Raw genomic sequence first — 15,966 nt, forward strand, 5'->3', positions numbered from 1 at the left:
CCTCATTGGGGCCCTTTGTAGTGAACTTACGTGGCGGCATTAAAATTCAGAAACTAAAACAGTCTGCTGTCCTAAAATATTCCCTAATTTATCATACCAAACAGCCCCCTCATGGTTATTTTATATTAAGCCCCTCTCATACCCTATGGATTCATCAGATACAGCCCCCCTCACCCCCATAGATTCCTTATGTACAGCCTTACGTGGGCCCCCCAGCAACTCTGGGCCCTGGCAATTGCCCCATTATTCCCAGTGCTGGCCCCAGCCCTGCTTATCATGACATCTTATCAATAGAAATGAGTAGACCCGATGGTTGGATTTGGTGTCTGACCCTAACATATTACTGGATTGGCGGCCAAACAGCCAATCTGATACATTATCGGTTCGGCTCATCTCTTACCATCAATATAAATAAACTTGACAACCCCTTTAATTATATATTACAGCTGATTGTTCAGCATATTATTAAGGCATCCCCTTTAAGAGCATGAGCTATATTAGGCGATCATTGTTGTAGGATTGCTGCGCCTTTAATGTATCACCAAAGAAAGCAATCACATCGACCTTGAACTTGATCTAGTCTCAAGGACGGCTACAAGACACTATTTTTTCCACAATATGTTTATTGCCTGCGATAAAAGACAGAGACGTCACTGGATTAAACAAAAAAAACCTGAAGAAATGTATAATTAATATAATTACAGCTTTTCTTCCCTGTTTGCAGCATGTACATCAATCCCACTCCCCTCTGTGCATCTAAGAGCTCTCTGTTCATTAAGTGACCCCCCACTGGATTATTAAGGCTCCATGTAACTACTCCTGCCCACATCAATCATGGCCGCCGCAAGCCTCGCCCTCCAATGACGACACCAAAAGAAAAAATTCTGAGGCCCTTATGTATCCCTCCGCCGTTAGACCAAAAAAAAAAAGTCCAAGCTCTATTTTAGTCATGTAATGTCCACAAGCTTACTTCAGGAATAAAAAACGTTTTATAAAATAACATACAAGCGCGATACACTGTTCGCAGAAGAACAAGGACTGCCTTTTTCTAGATATGTAGATCCGGGCGGAGTGATCTGTTGGTGTCTTCGTAGGTGCCGGAGTAAACATCGCAACAAGTCCTGTGGAAAGGGTGAAGCTATCGGAGGAGATATTGGCGGTAAAATAACGACGAAGAGACTCCAGGAGGACGGTATGGTGGTGTTTTGTCTGTGTGGTGCTGTTAGAATCGTGTTTTAATATGTTCCGACCGGTTGAAACAAAATGGCGGCTAGAGGCAGGCAGTGGTGGGGCAGCCCGGAGGTGAGGACCCCGGGGGGAGTGAGAGGCTGTGGACGGGCATATAGGAGACATGTGTGCAGTGCGGCCCTGGCAAGGAGAAATATAACGTGTGTGACTAGAGATAGACTGCTGCGGCCTCCCTCACCTCCGCACATGCTGAGAGTTGTAGTCCTACAACCCCTGTTATCTCTCACTGATGCAGTGAGACGTCTCCTCCAGCCCTACAAGACTCGGGGTCTATTCACACGTCGCAGTCCTTCAGTCACATCAGAGCTGCATGCTTTTTATGTATGATTGAGTAAAGCCAATTCACTTCTGTGTGTGAATAGAACCTTAATACGGAAGGCAAAGCAGAATAATTATAAAACAGAAATATGACTCCTAAATGTTATAAACTGAAAAGTGTCCTTCAATGTCCTCCGGCGATCCAGCGCTACGTCTTTCACAAGTTCCCATTCAAAGGGGTTGTTAAGGATCGTAATTTTCATTTTGGGTGATGATACACATGGCGTTTTGAATACGTTTTGGGTCTTTTTTTTAAGCAGTCAGTAAAAAAATGCATGCATTTTTGACCAGTTTTCATTAAGATAATTGGTGCATGCGTTTTTTAACGGACTGCTTGAAAACGGACCAAAAACAGGTTCATAACGCCACGTGTGGCATCAACCTTTGAGTCTAAAAATGTATATATATATTGAAAAAAGAAAGGCCTCCGTTTGCTATAGTGTGTGGTGCAAGGGTCCCAAATGACTAATCGGGGATCAATATTTTGTTGTCCGTGTGGAATCCATTTTTGTGCGTCCCTAAAAAATAATCTCTGTGGACTTTAGCAGTATGTGGCTTTTTTTTTTACTGTTTTCCCAAACTAAAAATTAAATGAAGTCCTCAGCGCCCGAGTCATCCCCAAAATCAGTAAAGGACTGGATGCCGCTGCGGGAAGAGGCGCAGTATCGCTCATCCACCAACCAGTCTGAGGTTATCTTATATAATATATATTATTGGTCAGTCATCAGTTTTTTTTACCCTCAAATCAACATCTTTTGCCCAAGTTTTCCCATCAGTTGTGATGACGTGAGGTTAACCCCCTAGAAGACCCAACCCTTTTCCCCACATCCAAAAAACAAAACTTATTTGTCCACGTTCGGCAAATAATTGTTACTGTTTGTGTAATGAAAAGTTATACAATTTTGTAATATCCTTTTTCAGTATCAATTTCTCATCATTTGCGAGATCCCTGCTTGCTGTACTTCCATAGAACGCATCTACATGTGGTCCCCTACTTACATACGACCCCGAGTTACAGGTGGACCTTCCTACCCACTGTGACCTGTGGTGAAGCTCTCTGGATGCTTTCCTTTAGGCTACATTCACACAATGTATTACGGCGGACATATCAAATTTTCTGCCTGACTAGAACGTTTAAAATATGATTAATCTTTATTAGAATTAATTTAAAATTATATCAGACTACTGTAGTCTTGTTCAATATATACTTTGTTCAGGCGTTGGCCAGCAAGTTGGACTAGTATTATGGTCCTACAGAGGTGCAGTGTTTGATAGTGTTTTATTGTTTTACACTGTCCCTGTATGCGAGCCACAAATGGTCTAACATGCAACACAATTTCTTTGTTGCTTTAGACCAGACATAACATAGACGGCACTGGTGATGGACAGTAACCTATATGCTGTATTACGGCGGACATACATCGGCGCCGGGGAGAGCGCCACTTACCCCCTGCCCCTCTCCATAGAGTAACATAGGGTCCGTCCCATGTTTCTGCGGAACAGTACGGTGCCGCACGGCGCCTTAAGGCCATTGTTGTGTATGCGGGATGTACACACGCCGTATATACGTCCCCCATACGTTCGTGTGATTGTAGCCTTAGTCCCAGGTGCTGCCTATAAAGTTTTATTGATAATCCTTGTTCCCATGTTTTGTTACTGCAAAAAATTTAGAAAATACAATTGTCACAGGGACAAAAATAAAATTTTGTATGGGGCTATAATTATATAGTATAGAGTTCCAACTTAGGCCCCTTTCACACTTGCGTTTTTCACGCGCGTTTTCTGCTTTTGACGCGCAGAACTTGCATTGCACTCTGACCCATTGTAACCAATGGGTCTTTTCAGACTTGCATTTTTTTCACGCACACACGCACATTTTTTTTTAACGCCCGTTTAAATCTCCACATGCTCTACTTTTGCAAGTCACGCGCGTGAAAAACGCACCATACAAGTCTATGGAGATGCATCAAGAACGCATTGCACTCTGAGACACTTGCAAGTGCAATGCAAGTGCAATACGTTTTTCACGCATCAATTACCATAGAATAGATAGAGCTCAGTCCTGAGTCCATTTCACGCGCATTTTCTGTGCTTGAAAAACTGAGACACTGAACAAACTCTGACTGAAAACTGATTGCACTCTGATGCAAAATGCGTGTTTTTCACTGACCAAACCCTGATCGCACCCTGATCAGACTCTGACGTGATCTGCAACGCAAGTGTGGAAGGGGCCTAACATACAAATTTAACTTACGTACAAACCCAATCTTGTACATAACCCGGGGACTGCCTGTATTTTTACTTCCAGTGGATAGAGATCTCTCCATGGTCTTGTAATGGACATGCAGGTGCATAAGCCGTTAATATCAAAGAGAGTAATCAGAGCTGCATGAAGATAACGTCCTGTGCTCCTACATGTATATGACATGACTATGGTCTGATTTCTATCCGCTGGAAGTAAAAATAGAAGCTTTCTATAGCAAGACAGCAAGCAGAGATCTAGAAAACTGTGAGGAATTGATACACAAAGAAAATTCTATAAGTTTTCATTAGGCAAATCATATCAATTATTTGCTGAAAGTAGACAACCCCTTTAATTATCAGTTTACAGAGATGTATGAGGGCTTATTATATGCAGAACCATTTGGGCATTTTAGTGGCACCATTTAATATTCCATGCAATGTACAGACGGCCCATAGTTACAGAATGACCTCTCTGCCCCCTGTGACCTGGTGAAAGTCTCTGGATGTTACTTTAGTCCCAGGCTGCAAAGATTAGCTGTAAGGTGTCTATAAAGAAGCTTTTTCAAAATCCTTGTCATTTGGGCAAAAAAAAAAAAAAAAAAATTGGTCTGGAGCTACAAATATAGAATATGCCTGTTCCGACCTGCATACAAATTCAACTTAAGAACAAACCTAAAGAACCTATCTTGTACGTGACCTGGGGACTGCCTGTATTGGAAACTGAAAAAAAAAAAATCCAAATGTGAAATTGACAAAAATTGTAATTGCCCCCTTTGCTCATGTGCTTTGTTTTTACTGTTTTCATTGTTGGGTCCGAATTACATTTATCCCCTTCATTCTTTATCTCGTAGTTACCAAATGAGTTTGTTATATTTTAATACCTTTAAAAATGTAAAAACTAAGCAGCAAAAAAAAAAAATCCCTGTATCGCCATTTGCTTCAATGTGCCTCTTCCTCCCCTCTAAATGGGTGGGAGGAGTGTTTAGGGTGTTTCCCAAGTGATTGTCCTCAAATGGACAGTAACATCACTGGTGACCTACCTTCGGCTGAGTGATGTATGCTAAGTGGGTGCAGATCTAGAATTCAATGGTCTCCATTGAGCATACACGTTGCTCAGCAGAAGGGAGTAGGGTGGAAAGACCTTGCTTGTCATGTTTTGCATAGTTCATTGTGTATTTTGTGCACACGGAAGCAAAAATTATGTCTAAAGGCACGCCCCCGGAGTATACGCTGAGCATATCCAAAAAATTGAGATGCGGATCTAACCTAAGAAAAACAAACACATACCCCGCACTGGTTCCCATGTCGCACCCATACTTTAAGTTCCGGACCTGCATCTGATGGGAATCTCCAGAAGGTCACGGAACCCTCATCATCCAATGTGTGGCACTTCCTGCATAGACCTCTGGTTTGTAGAGGCCACTCATTGAGTGAAGCTGGTTCCTTGTCCATTGACTAATTTCTATAATGCCGTCTATGATCCGAGAGTGGCTTCTGATAAGTTATGGAGCAAGTGGCTTATTTCTGTGTGCAGTGCATGGGAGACATCATAGCAGCTCTGAGATTACTAGAGATAGAGAATTATTGTAGACGCACTGGACTACTGATTTATGTAACGCTACTGCTATGTGTAATTCTCACATTAGGTATATAATGGGGTTGGACTGTATTGGTCTATCATTCTGCATCCATGACGGGAGAGCGATTAGATCCCTTCTCCTTTGGGTTTTGCACCTTATGACACAGCAGTGATGAGTGGATGTCTCCTGACAGTCGCCCGTGCATTCATTAACCCCCTCTTTGCGGTGAGAGATTACCCCCATACAATAGCCGCTTCACTGTATAGGAAGCTGCGCTGAATGTAGAAGCCGAACTCATTTGCATGTAAATAATAGTCGTAATGTCATTCAAATCATTTCATTTAGTGTCCACTGAAACTCGCCCGCTTTTCTCCAAGAGACATCTTCAGCTTACATGGCAATTTTCTATACAAAAGGAAGCCATTTTTTCCCCAAACAATAACAAGATAAGGTAATGGCACTAGGAAAAATGCTATTAATATAGAAATAACTTCTCCGGGGAGAAAATATAAAGTCATTCTTATCCCCATAGGATGTTGCCCAGGTTATCGATAAGATAGTGGAACTTTTTTTGCATCACACAATGCTTAATCAGAAATGGCCATCAGTGGTTTATGTACATTATGTTTCCATTAATGAAAGGGCGGCCTGGGATTGTAGCGCTGCCCTTTCCAATGGAACAGGGATGCATTGCAATACAAGACACTAGTAGTCTGGGCAAGAAGTAGGCACCACTTGAAAGGGCATCTACCACCAGGATGAAAGACTGTATGCAAATGAGCCGGAGGGCCCCCAGGCTCCATTAAACACCTCTCAGGCTCATTTGCATACAATCTTTCATCCTGGTGGTAGATGCCCTTTAAGGAGGACTTCTCACACATTGAGCCGGGATGAATGGATTTATGGGCCAAGACTGACTGATTAACAACATTTTTGTGTTGATTTAGTGGTCCCTAAGGAGGTAGCAAAATCTATCCCAATAAGAAACCATGGGTAACATCGGACCTTACAATCCTGCTGAATAAAAAGAAGCGGCCATTTAGGAATAAAAATCCAACAGAGGTTAAAGAGATACGGTATTGGGTGTGCAAAGAGCGGGTATAAGGAGAAGTTGGAGGGGTTAGCCGGGAGGTTTGGAGAGGTCTCAAGGATTTGTTGTATAAATAAAGAATCTTGTGTCTCGGAGAGCAGTTCTGAATTAGTGAACTGTTTGACCGGTCACTTTAATCGGAGTTGGTTTAGTGCCACGTCTACTGGTCTGGTGGTATTGGGTTGAAGTGTGTCGAGGTAAAAAGGTGAGCTAAGAAAATGAAATGATAGGAAAGGTCCGGAAGGGATCTATCCTTGTGTTTTAAGGGTCTGTGCAACTGAGTTAAAGGAAATCAACCACCTAAAAAAAACCTAGTAATACTCACAATCGCCGCCGCTTTTCTTCACCTTGATCTTACCGCTGTCCGACGGTAAGCTTGACACCCCGGGATCACCTAGAAAAGAAAGTTATAAATAGCAGCACAGAGCGCGGGGACAAGATGTCCGAATCTTCGGACTGAGAGGGAGGTGACGTCCCCTCGCTCTCCAATGCTCCCTGCATTGTCACTTGCAGCGTTTCTCTGGCGACACCAGTTGTGGTTGGAAGAGTTACCACAATGTGGCTGAGTATTCCAGAGTTATAAATGATTTTGTACAATGGAACAATAGGAATGGTTTGTGCGTAAATGTAAAAAAAACTGAGATTGTGGTGAACTTCAGTAGGATAGTGCCGATTGTTAGCCCTATATCAATAGATGGAATTAAAGTGGAGAGGTTGGTGACGTATAAACATCTTGGGGAACATCTTGATGGTAACCTTGATTAGAAACTCAACTCTGGAAAGCTGTATAAAAAGGGTCTCGACTAATTCTTTTTTTTTTAAGCAAGTTGAGGTCATTTGACATATGTAAGAAATTACTTCAAGTTTTTTTTATGATACAGTGTTAGCTGGTGCAATTTTTAATTGTTCGGTTAGTTTTGGTAGTAGAATGTGCAATAATATTATTAAAATGTCCGGTGGTATAGTCTGTACTAAGCTTGAAAGCTTTTCTAGTGTGACTGAAATTCAAGGGCATTATTGATAACCCAGCTCGCCCACTGTTTGAGACCCTGAATGCTAGGAAAAGTCTGTTTAGTGGAAGGTACCTGCAGGAAAAAAAAAAAATTAGCACTGAGCGGTATCGCAGGTCCTTTATTCTGTTTGCCGTGGTACTTTATAACCGGGAACTTGCAGGTTCATGTTCAAACACTGATTAGGAAATAGATAATTTCCTATTTTTATGTTTGCCTCTTTATTCTGTGTCTTTTATTGGATGTTCTTTGAGCCTTGATATTGTTTGTATACTTTTGAAGCAAAAAGAATTTCCCCTTTGAGGATTAAAAAGTTTTATCTAATCAAGTCTTTAAAAAAAAAAAAAAACCTATCATATAAAATAAAAATTCACTCTAGATTGCATGTAGTGCTCCACAGATACCGATGTAGTTCACCAACTCTTTTATTCTTTAATAGATGTCTGTCCACTGATTCCAGATGCAGTCTTTATTTTTTTTTCTTTAGGCCCTTTTTAAACCTGAGTGAATAGTGCCATTAGGTTCGGCGGATGTGGGTGGTCCTGAACTGGAGCAGGCAGCCTTGCACAGCTTAACTGACTGGTGGGGAGCCAAATGGACTTGTGTGCCGAACCTAAAAGCACTGGTTGCTCGGGATCGAAAGAAGCTAAAGAATAAATTCACATTATACTCAGAATCCGTCCAGCGACACCCATTACAGATTGCAAAATTGTTGGAGACGGTGGACTACATCGGAATCTGTGGAGAACTACCTGGGGTGTCCAGAGCACATTTTATTTTATAGCATGGGTGATAAGTTTACGTACGATTGCTGGTGTCCTTCATGGGAACAGAGGGCCCATACTTGTGTTTTTATATGTGCACGTGGTGCTGAATATGTAATATGCACTACATAAATGTGGGGCATAGAATCCTCATTTTTATGATAGGAGGGGGTACTATTGGTTTTACACAACCCAGCCCACATCCCACGTTATCACGGTCCCTTGGAAAGACGCCGATGTGCCCCTTCCATTGTTGAAAGCTGTAGACTCGGAGGTCTACACCGCTGTCTCCATTTCAGGATGTTATCAGATTAATGGGGTTCTGACTCTCTGCACCCCAACTAGTCTGCATTTGCTTCTCAAGGGTCCTGACATTATGTTATTTTCAGAAAATGTCAGGTCATTAGACTACCTATGAGATACGATGAAGAGACGTATTTGGAAATGACAGCGGAGCCCCCAGGGCACTGAGATTCCCTGCACATAGCTACACGCACGCTCTAGTCCCTCATTTTCTCGTTTTTGGTGGTTAATTGCCTCACTCGGATATCTTCTCACGGTAAATGTTGAAAGTGTTTCTCTTAAACGTGTTTTTTAAAAAACATTTTTTGGGAAGTGGTTTTGAGATTGTGTATAATGAAGTAATCTCTTTCATCACTTGTTATGAAGTATATTTAGCGCCGGGCTGGAGTTACAGCTCTGGAGGAAGATGAAGGTTTCTAACTCTTTGATCATAGTTTTTAATGCATTTTTTGTTTTTATATTATTTTATTTTTGTTTTTATATGATTGCCTGTACATAATAAGCACAAAAGTAAGTAAACGGGTCCAATTTCACATTGGGTTTGTTGTACTGTTCACAGACTGATCCATCCAATGAACATGGCCTTTATTTATAGTATTATAATTTCTGTATCAGACGTTTATATTCCTGGAATCTACCATCATGATAAACCAGGGACAGGGGCAGAAAGAGAAGGATTGTAGATGATCTTTTGCTTATTTACTGCCAGCAAGTCTCCAGAATTATCAATACTGTCGTAGGAGAGAAAAAAATCATTAATCTGAGCAACGTCTGAAACATTTATCAAGATGCCCGAGGGCTAAAGATAAATGTGTCTGTGTGGTCACTTTTTTTTCTGAAATTCTGACCATTCCTTACATAATATGGAAGCGGCACTGACCTACATTTGTAGCTGTTTTCTGAATTTGTAAAAGGTCGTTTTGCAATGGAAGGAGAATTCGTAGGATCTGTTAAATTTCCTGGGATCAGCCAACAAGCGAAGTGAACAAGCCTTTGTTTGACTGAATATCGTATGTCTAAGGGCTAATTCCGATGTCCATTTCATGGTGCTATTGTCTCTGATACTGACCACGGATCAGATGGACTGCAGTCACTTCATCTTGGTGATCTATGATGTTGCATTGTTGTGCCATGTGACTTATTATTTTGGTAATGTTCTACTGAGCTCTAAATGAAAAAATTGTATCTTAAAGGAAACCTACCACTTAAAAATGGTAGTTCTAACTTTCAAATACATTGCACCAGCTCAGGGTGAGCTGGTGCCGGAGCATATTTTCATTAATTCCAGAAACCGCTGATTGGTTTATTAAACTGTTTTATACCTTATATTGCCAGGATGCTTCGGTGCACCATGATAGGGCTCGGCGCACCATGATAGGGCTCGGCGCACCATGATAGGGCTCGGCGCACCATGATAGGGCTCGGCGCACCATGATAGGGCTCGGCGCACCATGATAGGGCTCGGCGCACCATGATAGGGCTCGGCGCACCATGATAGGGCTCGGCGCACCATGATAGGGCTCGGCGCACCATGATCGGGCTCCGCGCGTGCGTGCGCCTAATTCGGAAGTGCCGTAGAGCCGTATAAAATATGCTCCGGCATATGTATTTGAGGGTTAGAACCACCATTTTTAGGTAGTAGGTTTCCTTTAAAGAGGACCTGCCATGCAAATTAACCCACTCAAAGTATAGACTTCATTAAAAACTATTATTAAAAAGCATTGCCCTTTGCATGGCTGCAATGTTACAAAAATCAGTTTGTAAACTTACCTATATGCAAGTGAGTCATCCACACTTAGTGAGTCACGCATATTAAAATTGACTTGCATTGTCCTGCCTCCTTGTTCCTGGTTGACAGGTCTAAGTGATATGATATTCTGCTGTGTGGGACGTTTAGAGAGCTCTGTGACCAGGATCCCATCATCTATTTCTACAGTAGAAAAATATAAACAGATTAGAAAATAATAAATATAAAAAAAAATGTAAATTAAAAAAATGGTTTTAAAGATCTAAAAAATGTAGGGGAATTTCTACTTATTCCGAGGCTGCCAAAACCAGGGGTCCTACATTCCCAGAAGTACTAACTGTTTTCCAAAATCCCTGGAAATTTTTATTTTGCATCCTTTGGCTGATTGTGCCAAGTATGACTTACAGATGTATACATTTATTACATATCTGCATTTTGGGCTGGCAATATGAAGGACTTCCCAACATAAGCCAAGCTGGACTCCATTAAATAGAACTTTTGATTGTCTCGTCAGTTTCAGGAGGACGTCTGATCAGCTGTTGTGATTATGGGCTGAGTTGCAATACCAGACACAGCCACAATGCAATGTATGGCGCTTATCTGTGAAGAAACAATTTCTCCTAATGGTAATCGATTAAGAAAGCTCTGGAATAGCCCTTTAAATTGATTTTGGCTCTTTTTAAGACAACAGTTCTGACTGACAGCTCAAGGTTGATCTATTCCCTCGCAACATCTGAATGATGTTTTCTATATTTACACCTGTCCTTGTCCTCAGACGAGCGGGGATGGAGGGACTTCGAGGCGTACGTTGGCAGAGAATCAAGTGTCTGGGTTTAGATTGAATGCTACAGATAAGAGTGAAGAGATGCTGGATGATAATCTGGTGCCTCTTTAGACAAAGTTTATACAACCTGTAAGTTGGTGCAGAACTTGCCTTCCATACTATGCCCTTGTCAGGGACACGTTAAAACAAGAATTGGCAAAGGGAAACTGTTGGGGGCTTTCAGGACACATGGCCACCCACAGGACATTAGTGTCCTGGATACTGATGGACCAGATTAGAAAAGACAAACATTCATACTCTTCTCCCATCTCCTGATTCTCCCAACACCTGCAGAGTTTTAGTTCTGCTGAAGTTGGAGTAGTACACCCGGACTTCAGTGCTCAAACAATGGAGATGTACCAAACCACCCTTCATGAGAACTAGAGAAGGAACCCGCGAGGCTCATTGGAATAAGACCTATTGGCCCACATTTACGAAGGTCCTTGCAGCAGTTTTCTATTGCACTTTGCCCACTTTTTTTCAGTGCAAACTACTTGCACATGTATTTAATAAGTGTCCGTTCTACATTTGTGGCGCCGGCGACCCTTTTTTTGGCGACACAAATTTCTGCACTAAAGTGGCGTTTCAGTACTCAGACCATGCGCCATATTTAACATAAACCAAAAATAGAACACGCACAGTTAGGGGAAAATAGCAATATTAAAGTATTCATGCGGTATACATCACAGTGTAATGGTATGGTTTCACCATATTTAACATGCAAAGTGTTACAGAAGGGTGTTGAATGCCCTATGTTTAAGGTGCACCGAATAAAAAAGTGGTGCACTCTGTTGGAGCAATGCAGGGGGAGCCAGATTCATGAGGAACCTGCAACACTATTCCTGACGCCCCCTGCACTATACACAGGCAAATTGCACGTAGTACTGACTACTGTTCTTAGTAAATGTGCCCCATGGTGTATTGGGCCACTGGGGTCTCACTCAATGGCAGATGTCGGAGGAGATGAGACTGTGGCAAATCTTCTGTTCCCAAGACTTATAAAGAACCTGTCACCAGGTGAAACGCGATGAAGCCACAATAAGTTCCTTGTATGGCCGGTTGCCTGTGTGCTGGAGGTATCTTTTAAATTGAGAACGCTGTCTGCAGCCAGAAAAATTTACTTGTATTCATTGTCCACTTCGAGTCAGGGGGGTGGGGTTCTGGGCTCAGTAGTCAAGGAGGCGCCGGCCCTCACAACCGCATATTTACATAACCGCGCCTCCCTATCTGCCTGTAATCTCGTCTCAATTCTTGCGCATGCGCTGGTCATCTCCACTGTTCTAAAAGTCTAAAAAAAATTATTTTTTTTTATCTATTCACTAGTGAATAAGGGAGGTGAGAGAAAGCTGTTGGGTGAATAAAACCGAGACCTTCAAGGGGTTGTCTAGAAGTTTATAACTGATGACCTATCCACAGAAAAGGCAATCAATGCCTGATCGATAAGAGACGATATCAAGCCCCCAAACCGATTAGTTATTCGGCCTGAAGTAAAGTCAGGAACGGAGACTAAAGCGGAAGTACAGCTCCCTTCTCGGAGGAAAAGCCCGAAAGCTGTAACTACAGTCTTGTCTCCCATAGTTCTGGCTACGTCTCCAGTGTTTGACAGGCCACAATAGGGGCAGGGTGTCTCCCAAGCTCCGATGGCCTATCCTAGGATTTATTCATAGGATTTAATCTGATGACGGTAGAAAGACGGCAGAATATACAGTTGGTTGTTGGTATGTAAGAGGCTATACAATATATACAATGATTGGTGTATATGACACAAGCCTTAGCAGCGGGAATCTCCTCTATAAGACGCGGCACCATTGATGTAACAAGGTGCCAGCCTTTTCCTCTCTTCTTGTCACCGGGGAGCCTTGGCAGTGCGCGGCTTGGCACGAGGCTTGGTGTTAAATCTAGCTTATAATTACCATTTATTCCAATGCTGGCAGCAGCGATCACCATAGCCGCACGCAGCAGATGTCTAGTCATTTCTACAGCTCTGACGCTTCACAGGGGGACGTGACATTCAGACGAGCAGCTTAGCGGCTACCACTTCTCTCTGTAACTAGTCACATGGTTATTGTGGAAGGAAGGAGATGATGCACATTGCTGGAGTATAAGGGAATAAAACCATGGAAAAGCACAATAATAGTTATCGTTATTACACAAGTGAGAACCTCCCGGGACTGTCATGGCAGGATTATGCGATACCGTCCCCTGATTATGGGGTCCTCCAAACAATTTTCTTCTCATTTTATATGCACAGTAAGAGCGTTCTTCCTTATTGTTTTCATGATTTAGTTGTATATTTCACTCGAGCACCGCTCTGTGACTGCGCCATCGTGGAAATTTCTACTTGAGCACCATCTAAGCAATCCTTACGAGGGACATCCGCTTCAGCAGTCTTTCAGCCATTTTCATAAGTGCGGGGAGGGCTACATATTCCCAAAAGTTGAATAAGTGACCACAAGCAAACTGTGGATACGTACTGGGTATATCTACATATTTTTGGAAATTTTGGAATAATGCAAATTGGGAGATGCCTAAATTTGGATGATAAAAGTGATTTCAGGACGATAATATTGATAGCTGTAGGTCATTGGTATCAGATTGTTGGGGGTCGGTCACCCCTGGTCATTAGCTTTCTGAAAAAGCACCAACAAGTGAGGACTTTTGCTCCAAATATGGCTTCGAAGGGGCTCTTATAATGCACAAGCTGTGGGAATGCAGGAAGGAGCGGCTGGACCTGATTTCTAGAGTATGTGGTGTAGTCCCACCGGCTGTTCCCACGGCGTGTGTTTTGGGCTGGATGGCTTGGGCGATGGGATTGGACTGATTGCGCCCAGTTGGCCTCTCTGTGTACATTGAGAAAAAAGAGAAGGCCGCAGCATTGCAACGAGAGCTGTAATCTCTTAACTGTACTTTGTATAGTTGCTGTAAATGGTATTCCAACTTAAAAGGAATCTGAAAAAAAAACTGCATATTCATTCCAGGATTGTTGCTGGATTCAGAGCACTTGGGCGCACCGGTGTGAGATCTCTTCGATGGACACAGCAAAGCCCCTCCCCCTGAGTAACTGTCTTGGTGTTCAAACAGAAGCTTCTACAGCAGTGACGCACAGCAGAGGGATGAAGAGATCTCACACACAAGTCCAGCTGCAAACCTGGAATATAAAGGCATTATATACAGGCACTGCCCAGCTGCTGCTAATATGCACAAAGTTATGGTTATAAAGCAACGCCGCAGACAGTTTTAGGCATTGACAAGGTCAAAGCTAGATAGACTGTGAATGTGCTGGTACAGTGGTGTGGCCATAGGTAGGGGTCCTAGAAATCCCACCAATCATAAAGTGACGGCATATCCTTAGCCATGTATCATCACTGTATGATGGAAATACATTGTAACTGTACATCGGTACCGGATACATGATGTAATGTTTGACAACCTCTCTATGTATGACAGTTCTATGGGAATGATATATTGCGGTCACTTGCTGACGGTCGTAACCAATACTTCCATAAATAATAGAGTAATATATAAACTGTAATGTATGATAATATTACATCAGAATCGCTGGAAGGATGTGAAATGATCATTGCATAATAGTGACTAAACATAAGAATCACTGGGGAAGTGGGAAGAACTAGAAAGCTTTTGTTCTTCTTAATGCTTTGTACAATACAAACTTGATATTAATGAAGTAATTGCTCCATTGATTTTACATCTTTGCTGAGATCAGCTTGTGTGTGTACAATTCCAATGCAGCGCCCCCGCAGTAGTGATGAAGTATTACACAGTGCCCCTCTTAAACAATTGGTTGCCTAATTTCCTATCGGGGAAACCCATTGCAAATAAAATACGTTTCTGGGCCATACATATAACTGATGTATACATATCGATATTGTCAATCGGCCTCTAACAGGATGGAGCCGACATTGGGGTCTGACATTTCCTACCCCTAGCTATATAATGTACAGTGTTAGCTAAGAAAATGATCAGGAAGTAAGAGTCCTTCTTAAAGGGGTTTGCCCATGAAAGAAAGTTTGAATCCCCTAGTGATGTTTACATAATAAAGCTAATTTTATACCCCTTACTTTACAATGTTACTCAGTTTTATTGCAGTTTTATCTCCTATCACTCAGTGATGGTCAGTGTAAGATTCCAGAGTGTGGGCAGGGATTCTCTAAGCAGACACTTGATGATCCCTCTGTGCTATGAGATTCTGTGTGCTGACAATGTGCTTAGATTATCAGGGTACAGGGTTTATCTACACTTTTATTTGGCCTTATTTGGTGGATATAACACAAAAGGACACTCTAAACTCTGCTACATGTGATCTATAACACACGCAAAGTGCTAAGCGCTCCCATGGATGGAGATCTTATCTTGCCTGTAGCTTGTACAGTAAGTCTCCTAACGCTGCTGCTTGCCGGCAGGACGTGTCTGTGTGTGAGCTCCTCTTGTAATGGAGGGGGGGAGAAGCTGGAGGCAGAGCAGAAGCAGACAGAGCTAGTCATAAGAAGAATATGCCCTGCCTGACCAAAAGCAGAAGATTTATTGACAGATCACAGAGCAACCAGAATTGTATTCATCAGGACTGATGAGAATGTATTATTTAAGAATCTTGAAAACGGTTAAGAAAACATTGCCTCTTTTATCCACATTATAAGGCAGCACTCTTGACAGCAAGCATGACTTTCAGGAAGCCTAATGCCATGATGTGGGCTAAAAGCCAAACCAGTACATCTATTCCAGAAGGAACAGATCCCTATTCTAAACGGCGCTGTTCTAATGTGGTTGCATCTCTACAGTCCTGGTGTAACTGAGTGTCCACCCGTCCGGCAGGTGGCCTTA

General features: G+C 42.3%; 1 protein-coding gene across 2 annotated transcripts in view; it reads left to right on the plus strand.

The window, feature by feature from the left end:
* Positions 1 to 927: 927 nt before the first annotated feature.
* The window catches only part of ZNF335 (zinc finger protein 335), a 43,545-nt gene continuing 28,506 nt past the window's right edge, over positions 928 to 15,966 (plus strand). Inside the window, exon 1 of one of the 2 annotated variants that reach the window (XM_072112005.1) lies at positions 928 to 1,192. The gene's annotated coding sequence lies outside the window, so the exon portion shown is untranslated. The remainder of the gene's footprint in view (positions 1,193 to 15,966) is intronic. The other variant, XM_072112004.1, reaches the window with a different exon arrangement.

This window comes from Engystomops pustulosus, chromosome 6 (genome assembly GCF_040894005.1).
Source record: "Engystomops pustulosus chromosome 6, aEngPut4.maternal, whole genome shotgun sequence".
NCBI classification, from domain to species: Eukaryota; Metazoa; Chordata; class Amphibia; order Anura; family Leptodactylidae; genus Engystomops; species Engystomops pustulosus.